Genomic DNA, 14,226 nt, shown 5'->3' on the forward strand with positions numbered 1-14,226 from the left:
CTTTAATTCATATTTTTAGGCTTTTAAAAAAATCATCAGGCAATTCATATATGTCTAAGGGCCCAAACCTATCCAACTTCCCTGCAGCTGTGCAGACAGGGCTTGTGCTGCATCCTGCGGTGGTGGTGGGCAGTCATGGAGGCCTCCTCAAGGTTAGGGAACTTGTGTTCACTTCCTTAAGGGCTGCATCGGCGCTGGAAAGTTGGATAGGATTTGGCCCGAAAACCTTGCAATTAAATTAACTACACACACACACCATGAAGCTGCTTGGATTTGTTCCTCCTAGTGGTTGGGTATATAACTGGTTGGGAGCAAGCAGCAGCGGGAGAATGAACCCTAATTTCATAACTAGAAGAGACATCCCAGATTCTTTGCAAGGGGGTTTGTGAGTAACTGAAGTGCTGCTGACAAGAGACTGGGGGCTCTCTGGCACCCCTGAAAGCCTTTGGATGCCCACTTCCCTCTCCTCCCACGATCTCAGCGCTTGTTGTGAAACCTCAGTGCTGCTGGTGGATCACTTGCGGCTTTGCCTGAGGCCAGAAGAAATTCTGCCTGTGATATTTATGGCCTATTGTTCAGACAGGGCTGGGCACAGATCTGAAGTGTGTGCCCCCACTCTCCCTGTTGCCAGGCAATTCTCAAGAGGCCGCTGCTTGTTCCGGTTGCTTCTGCCTTTGTGCAGTTCAGGGCAGTTCCAGCTACGTTTAACTTTGAAGCGTTCACCAGTTAGAAATTCATTTGCTGAATTTCCCAGAGCAGGCAACACTAAGGCCTCTGTCGGGGACCATAGAATCGGATTTGTTCTCCCAGGCAGCAACCTTTGCTGCTGATAGTTTATTCAGTTTCAGCACAAGACAAGATGCTGGTTTTTAAATATTTGCTTTTCTTTCTATTCTAGGTATCTGTTTTACTTTCTCTAGCATGGAGATGAACACGCACCTACATCCAGAATGTATGCATATATCCAATGCTGGCATGAGATTCTTTTTCGTATTGTTATTTGCATTTTATTGCAGATTTGTATATTTTATCTACAAACTTGAAACCCTTCCCTCTTTCCCTTCTTTCAGCCCCTCCGGCACCAATGATTATTTTCTGATGTTTGTTTTATTGGGAAGATTCACTGACACCAACCATGGTCAAGATAGTCTTGCCACTGTCCACAGAGAACTTTTTTCACACACTTGTAAGTAGCCATTTCATGCAACACTAATCAAGCTGGCGGTGTCTTCTGTTTGACCTCCTGATCTTATAAATCTGCCCCGTTGCTAAGGAAAACACTTTAGTTTTAGTCCGATCTGCCCCACCAAGATAGTTTACTGGGAGAGTGGGTAATTCTTACTATTTTACATTCTAAATGTCAAACTGATGAGGGTGAGGGGGCAAGTCTGAATAAAAATAAAGTCAAAGGATCACTATGTGGAAATGTCAACAAATATTTGCTATGCTGTGCCATTACTTAGCAGTTGGTATAGTCATTGATTCTATACCAACTGCTAAGGACCAAAACATGGCATTGAAACCATTGTTAGAAGAGGGGCCTAATGCAGAAGTCGACTAGAAATAGTCCTTTTAACAATTAATGGGGGAGGAGGATTCCAGACTGGGAGTGTAGGATGAGGGGGGGTGAACACTTCCTACTCCCACTGTTTTTGCATTGGAAATGCATTGAAACACTGGTTTGCCCCCAAAGGGGGCATTGCAGTAGTTCCTTTTGGCAAACTGATGCATGGCGGGGGAGAGAAATTTTTGGATCATAAACTGCAGAAGAAAAGTGTTAACCCCCCCCCCCACTTGCTACACTCCGAAACTGGATTGACCCCCTATAGCTGTTGAAGATAAAAGGACTGCTTCAGGTCCACTTTCACATTAAACCCATTTTTGAACAATGAGTTGAATATCATGTGGAGTTTTGTTCTAAGTGAGTTTCGTTTTGAACAGAGAAATTTGCTGTTTAGCTAATGAAAAGCTCACTGGCTACCCAACTGCTTTATGACTTAGTGCAGTGATTTTCATCCTTTTTCATCTAATGGCACACTGACAAAGTGCTAAAATGGTTAAGGAACACCATCAATGTGACAATTGACAAGCCATACCATGCTGGCAGTGGGGGGGGGGCGGAGCTCACATCCCCCAATGGCCCTACTAATAAATGACCCTCCCAGGGGCATTGCTGGCCTCTTCCCTGCCCAGGGTACACCCCCAGGGGTGCGGCCCCCCATGTTCACTGCCTTTCTGCCAAGCGCTCCGAGGGCCAGGGAGGCTGTGTGTGGCTTCCCGAACCTTCAGAATCCCTCTGGCATACCAACTGAGTGCCTTGGGGTGCACTGCTGGGGGGAAGTGGATGGCAGCATGGCACTGCCCCCCCAACCTGGTACTGGGGGCATTTGCACCCCTTGCCCCCCTTTAGGTACAACACTGGACCCTCCCCCAAACTCCCATGGCACACGTATGGAACTATTGGTATGCCGCAAATATTATTATTATTATCCCAGATGGGATAATAATCCCAGATGGATGAAGTCTTCTGGTTGTGGTTATGCAGTGAGAAAAAAAACACTATACACAAGATGATAAAATCTCTTACATTTGTTCCAGTTTAGATTCCAACAGTGCTGTACTCACCCTGAGGGCTTCTCAGAACACTTGCCTGTCAGGTTTTATTGGATTCATCCAGTCTTATTCAACCTAAGGACATGAACAGGAGACTTGGATTCGGGTGACCAACCAACTACGGTATGTGCTCAACCCTTGGCTTCCTGGCTGATTAAATCACATTGCCTTAAACCCAAGGCCGTCAGAGGTGATGAATGTCTCCTTAAGGGAGGGGTATGTGCCACCTGTGTTAAAGGAGGGGGTGGTGTGATCTTTGCTGAAAAAACCATAGGTGGATCCCTCTGATTTTAGCATCCATCACCCTGCATTAAATATCCTTTTGGGGGATAAGGTATTTGGGCGAATGCTGGCATTCCAGCTCCAGGTTTTCCCAGATGAGACCAACGGCCCAATCCTAACAGACCACTGCACCATCAGAACCTTTGCTGGCATTAGTGTTGTCAACATCTTTCCTATGAGGTCTCCTTTGCCTTTAAAACTTTTCCAGCAGTGTCTTTAAAAGCAGCTAATGAGCAGACATTCAGTGGGTACTCTTTCCCCATTGATGCATGTACATTTCAAGAAAAGTTTCGTTTCTGTTTGTCATACAGCTGTAAAAGGGATAGAAGACCTGCCAGTGCTGTAATGCCATGGATCCACAAGCTTAAGCGTATCAGTTAACAGTTGTCTCTCATAGCTGGTTCTCTCACGTCTTCCCTTCCTTGGAGACTGGCAATTTATTTAATTACTAACTGCCATGCCAGATTTGTCAGCAAGAATGAAATGGATTGAGCTGACATAAAAATGCAGAGAAAAGCACAAAAGGGGATGCAATTACCGTTTCCAAGTCCCTGGCAAATGCTGATCATTGGATATTGTTGCTGTGCACCTTAAAGCCTTTGGAACGCTTTGTCCTAAAGACGATGGAATGAGAAGAGAAGATGGAAAACGTGCAAAACTTTCTGGAAAGCCTGGCAGTGGCCCTGCTATGTCCAAGGGTGCTCACCCCCTTTTCATCTACTCTCAGCTGGCACAGCTTTGATTCTGACTTTTAACAGATCAAAATGGGACTAGTGGAGCATCCAAAGGTACATATTAACAGGAATCAGCATAGTTTTCACCCTTGCAGTAGGCATCTGACCTGCACTTGCCTCATTTCAGGCAGGTGACCAGGCCACCCCTTCCCCCTGCTCGCTCTTTAGTTAAGTGTTGTATGGCCATATGACATCCTTGTGGTCCTTTGAATAATTTTTACCTTAGGAATATAAACTAGATGAGATGGAGGGAGTCCTGTGGTACCTGGGGCTGCAGCCTTCTGCAAGACTTTTGTGTATTCCTAAGTAAATTTCATTTTGTTCAATGGGATCCACTCCCTAGAAAGTGCCCTTAGGCTTCCCTGCAATCAAAGAAAGTCTCTCCTTTTGCATAGGTCAGGGGTGTCCAAAGTTTTTGGCAGGAGGGCCACATCATCTCTCTGACACTGTGTCGGGGGAGGGGGATTAATTTACATTTAAAATTTGAATAACTTTACATAAGTTTACATAAATGAATATATTAAAGATGAACTTGTACGAATGAAGGTCTTGCAATAGCTCAAGGCCTATAAATGGCCTTGCACAAAGCAAGGCTGGCCTTTCCTTTGCTGCCGCTACTGCATCACAGACGTGAAACAGCAAGCAGTGGAGGGAGCCCTCATCCCACAGCTTTTTTTTTTTTCAGACCTGAAATGTGGCAAAAATTTAAAATGAAATTGCAGCCATTGGGAGATTACCTGTAAAAATGGAATGAATGAATGAATGAATGAATGATCTCCAGAATGGACTAACCAGCTAGTATGAAAGCACCCCTGGGTGATCATGACAACAGTTGTGCAACCATAGTCAACAGAGGGCCCTCATGGTGGCAACAGAAACTCCAGTTGGGACAGTGACATAGCTAATGAAAGTGTAGCCCGGTGCCAAGTGCAAAATGTTGCCCCTGAAGTGACATCTCACCCAAACTTTTAAAAAAGTGAAAAATGGGGAAGTGGGCCCCAATCCCGAAGAGTATGCACTGGCTCACTACCAGTGCGCACTGTTGCAAATGTGCTGTAAGGCACATTTGCAGGCCCTTACCGTGGGTCCAGTGCCGAAACTCCAGTGCTGGGTCTGTGTTCCACCATCTGGTGATCACCTGAACTAACAGAGAGGTAAGTGGGGGTGTGGGGGGAGTGGGGAGGAGGTGTTCCGGAGTGGGGGGAGGGTGGGGAGAGGGCAGGAGGGATGTGTGGCAGGGGGATGGAGCAGGACAGGATTGGTAGAGCTTGGCTCCACCAGATCCTGAGCCCCATGTTGGGCCACATGGTCTGACATGGGAATCTCTGATTCTGCGCCACCGCAGAATTGAGTAGCCCTATTGTGGGGCTACTTCCCTTATTCGAGGGATGGGGACCAAAGGAGACAGCAGGGATGGGGACCTGAGGAGACAGCAGCAGCTGCCTGGGGGATGTTGGATGCCGTGGCAACCCCACGCTCTGGACAGCTCAGGATTGGGCTGTAAGGCATCTGCCACCCAAGATCAAAGAAGATTTTGTAGCCTCCGCACAATGAAATCTAATTTAATTTATTAAGTAAGCAGATAGATAGATAGATAGATAGATAGATAGATAGATAGATAGATAGATAGATAATCTGGTTAATTGGCCATAACCTTTGATAGGATACAGATATTCCAATGCAGTTTGCTCCATTGCATTCAGCATTAAATTACCTTTCCAATGGTGTATAACATGATTTGTACTTACCAAGGTTTTCACAATTTTGGTCACTAGTGTCAAGCTCAGCTTGTTGCCCTCCCCCAAAGCTTGTTGTCCAGTGCAATTGCTACCCGCTGCACACCCCAGGCTACACAACTGAGTTGTGGCAGTTGGTGTGGAGGTGTACAGAAAAGAAAGTTCCTTCGGCCAGCAACCAATGATTGGGGTGCTGAGGAAAAATAATTTCATTATTCTGCAAGAGACTCAGGGCAGCCCCAAACATTTGTTGCCTTACCTTGAGGACACCTCTGGACTGCCTCCCCATCACAGGGTGCAGTGCATGCCCCAATGGTACAGCTGCACTGGCACTGGAAAATTGGATAGGATTGGGCCCACACTTCCTTGGGCAACAACCTCTGGAACACCTGCAACAATTAACAGCTGCAGTCCTTTAAGGAGGAAAGACCTCACTTGCTTTCCCTATTTGCATACTAGCACAACAGGTAAGCAAACCTAGAGGAAAGATATTCCTCCTCCATTCCCAAGAACAGATGAAGGCAGGGCATTTCTTGAGCTTTTGCTCAAGACAATAGCTCAAGAGAGCCCTCAGGGAACCATTGGGCACAGGGGAATTCTTCCAAAATGTCTAATGACATTTAGAAGCTGTATAAACAAAGACTCAGCCTCTTCCCTGGGAGATTTTTGTACACATTGCTGGTGGCGGTGTTTATATTCAGCCTGTGGCTGAGCAGTTATTATGCTACTAAACCTTTATCAAAACCCATTTATAAGAGCCATTCAGGTGGCTATGGCTAGTGATCTCTTTATATTTGCTGTCCCCGAGTGATTCCAGGTTTCCTGCTTGCTGTGCAAGTTCACAAATGGGGGAAGCTCTTGTGAGGTCTTTGTTATAAGCAATTCTCTCAAGACTGGTCAATCCAGTTCATGGCGATAATTCAGCTTTCCAGGCCATTTGCCAGCAATGTGATTCTTTTCAAAATTCAAACTAATCTTGTGGTGAATGCAGGCTGCTAATCTCTCATGCCTGCACACACCAACCTACATGTTATGCAATGAGTATGTGCCAAACTGGGGGTGCAATATGGCTACACAAGTAAGACCTCAGTGCAGGCAGTCTAATATCTTTCTCGTCTGGGTTAGGCAAATGTCCTCTTTCACAAATATCAGTAAAGGGATAAAGACTTCTTCCTTTATCCCATTTGGGGTGGGGGTGCTGTCAAGGGTTGGACCCTGGCTGAGGGCCACAGGCCTCCTGAGGTCCTCCTGGCCTACCCCTGATGTCCCCCAATGTGGTAGCAGCAGGAGTGACTGGCTCAACTGAGTGAGTCATGCCATAAGGGGAGAGCATCCGGATGCAGGTCTCTTGTTCTCTTGTGTGCTCCCTGAGGCATTTGGTGGGCCACTGTGAGATACAGGAAGCTGGACTAGGTGGGCCTATGGCCTGATCCAGTGGGGCTGTTCTAGGATGCAGAATCTGTTCTGGGATCAGGCCTATGGCCTGATCCAGTGGGGCTGTTCTTATGTTCTTATGTCTCTCTGTGGAAGCCCATTAACTGGGCGGTGGGAGAAGAGACAACAGAATGACTCACAGCAAAATCATTTGCATATCTGCTCAGAAGTCACCCCCATTGTGTTCAGTAGGTTTTTCTCCCAGGAAAATGTGTATAAGATTGCACCTTCACTGTGCAATTATTTGTCCAGGTGGCTGCTACTTGTATATGGTCCAGGTATGTACCACTCAATGACAGGGATATGTTCTGCAAACCCTGTCATTTGGCGCATCCATTGTTGCCCAGACAACTGCAAATCCCAGCCAGGTTGCATCCCAGAATGCCTTGTGGCAGCCTTTTAACATGCCAGTATGCCTTGCAGGGCCAGGAAAACAGGAAGAAGGCAGCTGCTGAAAGCATGATGGAAAGTACATGAAGTACTGGTTTCACTGGCTCATGGAGGGAAGGAAGCTAGCCCGGTAAGCTTGGCAGGACCACCATTGTATATGCAACACATACCTGTACTCACATCTTCCTGCCTCATTTTATCTTTCCAGAGGCCTTGGAAGATCAGTGCACAAAGTTGCATATGGACCTTGGCAGGGGAGGGACAGCTCAGGGCTTTCACTGAGGCCTCTCAAGATTTGGCATCAGCACCGCATCTAATCCTTGTCATCATACTTGGGAACTTGCCTCAGGCAGGGATTTCTGCAAATCTCACATTTATAAATTCACACAATTCAGAACGACATGCCTTCTATAATAAGAGCAATTGTGGGGACCTGTGTGCACGGTTTCTACAGACCAAAAGAGCTCCATGCTCATATCCCTGACTTTTTTCACCTTAAGAAAAACCTCTTCCCCTCCCAGCATATCTTTTCTAATCAAAATCAGAGCTCCACACCTGCTTAAAAGTTAATAACAAGTTGGGAGATCCAATAGAGTTCCCACATGGCTGCATGACATCTATTTTGACCCCAAGAGCACCACTTTTTCCTCAAAGAAGTAAAATCATACATCTCAAAGTCCATCTTTATGGCTTAACCATTGCCACTTAAAATGCATTATATGTCTTAAGCAAACAGAGTCATCACCAATAATGAAGATGCTATAATAATTCCATCAGCTAGTATGAGTAGTGTCTGGCCTGAACCACTTACTTGGCCTGACCACTTCTCCAATTATATAATTAGTGACGGTGTGTGACCAGCAGCTTTATCCTCAGTCTCACAGAGAATCATTACCTTTTTCCCCCCACCCTGATCCACCCCCTCCACCAGCAAAACCATGCCAGTGGCTGATCTGTGGGGCACTGTAAGCAACTCATGGCCTTCTGGGCCATACACTGGCAGCAGGACTCTGTAGACCAGCAGAGAGAGGATGTCACGATGGCATACTGCACAGATAGGATTGGGCCCAAGGACAAGATGTCTCCTCAGCATTTGCCTGCAGAAATGATGCTATTCTTTTCCTCCTACAGCTGCAATGGGAGTGAAATTATCCCCAAATAAGCAGTAATGAAATATCACCCAGGAGACAGCACTCCCAGGAGATAGCATTGGGTGTATCAAGAAGCAAGTACCCATCTTAGAGGGTTTGCAACTAGACCCAAACTGGGCTCTTAGCCTCTGGAAGGCAAATTTTTGGCTGGTGCAGAACTGGTGTAGTTCTGTGGAGTGCAGCTTCTTGGTTGCAAGTGAATGTTCTTGTACAGACCACTGCAGCCTATTTTTCTATATACTTTCATAAAGTATTGTCCATCAATTCTGCTAGAGCCGAGGTTGCTCACTAGAGATCGTGCTTAACCCATCACTGTCTTCATCTTGTACTCTCTGATTGCACATCAAAATATTGAGAGCACAATGCCCACCACTTTCAGTCCTGTTCTCAGAATACACATGATCTTGTCACATAATTAATACTTGTCTTCTGCTTCCTGTTGTTCGATGCACGGCCGGAAGTCTTAGAAGAAAGGACAAGAATTCAACTGAATTGCAAGAATGTTCTTGTGACATCATCAAGCCAACAACTGAAAGCCACACGTGTGTTCTCCCATGTCTTAGAAGAGGGTATCATCAGTCTGTGGAACAGTGGAGCCACTAGAGCTCATATACGCCAGATAGGACATAAATGGGAACTTTCTCCTACATTAAGCCCCCCTGATAGGGCCTGAGGCCGATTTCTTGCTCACCACCTGCCAGTTTTTGTCTTTCTTTGTGCAGCAAGAGACACAGCACATGAATTATCAATCATTCTTGCCACCTGCTCCAGGGGTCACATACCGCTCTCTTGTTCAGCCACACAATCAGATTCTCTACCTGGGCATGAAGGGCTGCTAACAGAAGCTGGAGGGAGGAAAGTGATCCAATGCCTTTTGGAGAAGTGACCTTTTTTGTTTCCATTACAGCAGAATTCTAGCATAACAGAAGACCTAGCCAAGAATGGTGATGGGAAATGGACAAGATAATGGTTTAGCTCTCTTTGTTTGTCCCCTTCCCTCAAATCCCAGGAGAGCCGTAGAGATGAACAAAATGCACTCTGAGGCATAGCAGAACTGAACTTATTTCAGGAGAGGGTGAGCCCTTCAGTGGGTGTACACTCAAACAAGGCATATGATACGCAGTCTGAATTCTTCATGTATCTGTGAATTCACGAAAGGTGTCAGTGATGCATCCGTGGCCATTATTTCCAAAATGGAACCTGAATTATGATACTTTGAGCAGGTTTACAAGTTAAAAAAATTTTTGAGTACCAACTGGATTGGGCTGCCAATAGACCGGAACTAGGAAAGAGGTCGCTTTCATCTCACCACAGCCCTGATCTGGATCAAGCTTCCTGCTATGGGGGCTATTTGCTAAGAGAAAAAACTCCCTCTGCTACCAAGGACAAGCAGAACCTTGCAAAGCACATGCTTAAAGTAATCCTAAGAAGGATTCTGAGAATCACAAGTTTCACAGTTTCAAAAATAAAACCTTGGAGTTGTCCCTGTCATGGAGCTATTGCTCAGGTTTGCTAAAAGCTCAGCTTCAATCTAGGACAGTTAACATTCTTAGGGCATGTTTTATTGTTTTCAAAGAAATCAGCTGTTTCCAAAGAAAATTAAGATGAGAGCCTGCTACGTATTCAAATGATAAGTAGCTAAAATTTCAAGGGTTCAGTTATTCTTTAAGGATGACTTTTTCAGTGGCGTTTCTGGGGGTCCCCACGCCTAGGCCACCACCCGTATTCCACCCCCCCACAACGTTTCCGCCCCCCACTCTCTTCTCTGCCCCCCTGCACCTGACCCGGAAGTAATTGCGGTGACGTCATCATCACCGCAATTACTTCCACACAGCTACCTCCTCTGTTCCCCCTTTGAAAACAAGGGGGAACAGAGGAGGCAGCCAAGGCCCCCACGGAGGGGAGACAGCTCCAATGGAGACCTCCTCCAATGGAGACCCCTCTCCCCCCTCCTCCAATGGAGACCCCTCTCCAAAGGGGAGTCAGGGAGACAGCTCCAATGGAGACCTCTAAGCCACTTACAAGTGGTGCGGAAGGCTCCATGGGAGCCTGGGAAGCTGCACGCGTCTCCTCCAAAGTCGGAAGGGGCGTGTGCCACTTACCCTCTGCCTCTGGGGGACGCCCTCAGAGGTGGAGGAGGGGTGCCCAAGAGCACTCCTGGGAGGCAGCGAGAAGCTGCCTCTTAGGCGGCGCCTCAGCACCAGACTGGACTGCCCCCCTCCCTTCCTCCTCTTTAGGAGGATAGAGGATGGGCAGCCTAGAGCGTCAAGTGCGACGGGAGCAACTTCTGTCATGCTGACACTCTAGGGCACCAGTCTCGTATCCTCCTGAGGAGTGGGGAGGGCGCCCTAGATGTAGGGTGCCCTCCCCCTTCCTTCAGAGGATATGAGAGGGGTGCCCTAGTGTGTCAGTGCAACAGGAGATGTGACTCCTGTCGTACTGCTTGTCTAGGGCACCCTCCCCCCGCTCCGGAGGATAGGAGACAGGCGCCCTAGAGCATCAGCACGACAGGAGTCGCATCTGCCTATGCTGTGCCTCTCTAGGCTCAGGGAGGCACCCCTGGAGGGTCAGCACTCGGGGCTTTTGCCCCGTTTGCCCCCCTCTAGGTACGCCAGTGACTTTGGTTGTTTCCGCACAAACAGCACAATCCTATGCCTCAGAAGTAAGTTATTATCAGTATTATCAGTATTCCACTGTGTTCAATGAGGCGGGCAACCCAGTCTTATCTGGGCTTCCAGTGCTGCAGTAGAGAGGCACCAAAACAGCTACCACTGTATCCTATGGGGACAACGAGTCGGCTGGAGGTCTCTTCGGGGTCAGGGAATATCCTGTTTTGGGACCAGGCAGCTCCTATGGGGCTACTTGGATGCGCACCAGCTCCATAGCTGGTGTAGATTTGAGTAATCCGTTTAGGTCCTTCAGATGCAGGAGAGGGGATAGGGTAGCGGCAGCCTTTTTTTATGTCCCTGCCCCTCCTAGGACTGAACCGCCCCTAGGCCACCCTCCCTGCCCAGAAATACCTTCTCCCTGCCCCCATTCCATCCTCCCTGCCTCTCTGCCACAGGATACTGCTCTTATCCCATCCAGCAGCCCTTCTGCCTCATGCCGGCATGAAAGGCCAGTGCCCGCCCACACCAGCCTCAGCACCTGAGGCTTCTAATGCTGGGCTGCCATGAAGTGCTGTATGGACACTTCCACAACGGTCGTTGCCTGGACAGTGTGTCCAAGGGCAGCACTGCCCAGGCCTAGGACTGGGTCTTTACTCTCTAGTAAATGTGTAAGACTGAAATTTCCAGACTTTGAGTCAGTTTGTAAAAACGGTACAATATTCATGAGTACAGAGAACAGATGACATTGCTGTCAAACAGTTGCAGTCTGCTGTGTGGTATTTTCTTTCATTCACTTTCTATTTATTTTTATATGAGGGAAAAAAAGACTTGCATAAAGCGACCCCATCCTGAGAGAAGTCGTCATGTGGGCTGCCATCAGCTGCTGTCTTGTTTTGGCTTGTATAAATACAGGGAGCAGAATTCATACAAACATTCAGCTTTCTATTTTCAGAACTGCAAGACCCATCACTCTTTCAGAGACAATACTGGCCAGCTGCTGTGATGACTGCCATTTGCAAAAGGCAAAATATGGAAAGTGACCTGGAGCGGCCTATATTATTCAGGCTGTTTTCATCATGGTACTTAAATTAGAACTGAAAAATTCAGTGTTGTATTTTATTTTTAAATTTTGGTTGGTCCTAAATAAAGCATTATCTGACTTGAGGACTATGGATTTAAATTGGTGTGTAATTCAAATATATTGTCTTTTCAATAAACATTTATTCTCTTCAGCTTTTTATTCTGTATTACCAATTGTGGCATGATCTGATTAAAAGATTTTTTATCTGGATGTATGTGTTGCATACAGATAGACTCTTACAGCACAATCCTATGCATGTTTGCTCAGAAGGAAGCTCCATCGACTTTAATGGGACTTGCTCCTAGGGAAGTGTGTATAGGATTGCAGCCTTAGGTATGTATGTTTTGTGTATTTGTAAAATAATAAATAAAAATGCTGATAATCCTGCCCCCCCCACAGCAATGTTCATATAATGCTTTGAAGTAAGATAATATACAAGTGTTTACCAGATCACATTTTTTCTTTCTTGCGACTGCTTGCAGAGGGAAGCAGTTCTGGTAAACATGATTGCACACACTCACATATGCACAACGCACCCTTCATAAAGACTAGTCATATATAAAGGTGCGCGTCACTTAACAACAGGGATACATTCTCTTATCCCTGTTGTTATGTGATTAGGTCACTAAGTGAACAGTCAGTCCAGTCTATTGCCTTTCATGTGTAAACAGACGCTCCCTACCAGACACTAGCGGACTGCACAGGCTACTGGAGATAGATTGTCTCTTCTTTGTATTAAGAGCCTCACTGCTGTGTAAACAGACACTGCTGCAGGCTATGAGAGACCTGACTGACTCATTAAAAGCCTCTTTGTTGTGCTCTGACCGCAGTCATATATGCGGTCTATCATTACGTGAACGGTTGTTGAGTGGCGCACGCCTGTATATGCTCCGGCAAAATTTAGGATGAATGGGATTTTTATAGAACTCCCCCCAAGTTTGTCAAAAACGAAATGAAAATGTTCACATAGACAGATATGGAGAGGGTGCTGAGAGGGCAAACCTTCTGCTGCTCTGCAGAATATGGCTAGATGAGTACTGTACATCCATTCTAAAGCAAGAGGCATGCACAGACTTTGAAGAACTGAGTTTTAGAAACTTCAATAAAGTTAATGGGCAGGCAAGTGCAGGGGAGAGGGGGAAAGAGTTGCAAAGTCAGGGAGTTTGTCTCCCAGGAAACAAACAACTGGTGTCCTCAAGAACAAGGATCCCCTTCTTGTGCAGCAGCAATTTTCAACCTTTTTCATCTCACGGCAAACCTACAAGGCACTAAAATTTTCAGGGCACAGTTTTTTGAGAAGGCACACCACGCTGCTGGCAGGATGCCCACATCCCTAATGGCCCTACTAATAAATGCCCCTCCTCCAAACTCCTGCAGCACACCTGCACCCCATTCATAGCACACTAAAGTGCTGCAGAGCACCTGTTGAAAATTGCCGCTGTGCAGCAGTTGCAACACAGTGCTTGATTCGGGAGAATAAATATTTAAATAGTTACAGAAAATCTTTTGTATTTTATCTGAATATTGTGGTTTGAGAAATTATCAGCTTCAAAGTGCACCCAACTCTACTGACCACAATTTTTTCAATCCTTGCTTTCTTGCAAGATGCCACTGTTTCTACAGACTCCCATCAGAAACATATCAGAGGCTGTTTGTCCTTGGGCGCAATGCAGGAGGTAGAGCAGGGGATTCTAACTGCCTAGCCGAGGACTGGAGTTGCTAACTGGCAATGAATAGTTTTCCTGGCAAATGTTGACAATAGGTGAGTGCCACTGTCATTTGCAGAGAAGGCGTTGTAAGCACTGGCCTCTCTGGTTCTCCTGCCAAGAAAATCAGATTTAATAAAGAGCCATTGTTTCAGGCAGCACCCAGCAGCCATTTTTGCATTGCAGTGGATAATCAGTGATGTCCCTTTCATTTCTGTGTTGCCAAAGGGCACCGGAGGACACACATAACCAGACATTTCTGTAAGTGACTCTGATGTTGCTGAAATTGGGGCTGTGCCTTCAGAAGGAAACAACAACATATTGCCCCAATGTGTACCATTTCTGTGATGAGCCCTTCCGAGCAAATAACATGTTTGACCTTCTCTAATGACCTGCCATCTATGGGAACTTTCCAGACATCACATCAATAAACAAAGATTGCTTAGCCAAAGAAGAGGCATGATGAGAGTACCGCAAAGATATAAACCAC

The 14,226-nt window shown here is 46.5% G+C and overlaps 1 long non-coding RNA gene across 5 annotated transcripts; it reads left to right on the top strand.

Annotated features, from left to right (window-relative positions):
- Positions 1-749: 749 nt before the first annotated feature.
- On the top strand, positions 750-12,181 carry LOC136641627 (uncharacterized). 5 transcript variants are annotated; one of them, XR_010793896.1, is made up of 6 exons: positions 750-952; positions 1,071-1,186; positions 2,599-2,736; positions 3,207-3,683; positions 7,223-7,319; positions 8,802-10,654. It is a non-coding gene; the product is annotated as an uncharacterized lncRNA (long non-coding RNA). The 5 variants fall into 5 exon arrangements; XR_010793895.1 differs by lacking the exons at positions 3,207-3,683; positions 8,802-10,654 and adding an exon at positions 11,902-12,181; XR_010793893.1 differs by lacking the exon at positions 3,207-3,683.
- The last annotated feature ends 2,045 nt before the right edge of the window (positions 12,182-14,226 follow it).

The sequence above is a fragment of the Tiliqua scincoides genome, chromosome 2, assembly GCF_035046505.1.
Source record: "Tiliqua scincoides isolate rTilSci1 chromosome 2, rTilSci1.hap2, whole genome shotgun sequence".
Lineage (NCBI taxonomy): Eukaryota > Metazoa > Chordata > Lepidosauria > Squamata > Scincidae > Tiliqua > Tiliqua scincoides.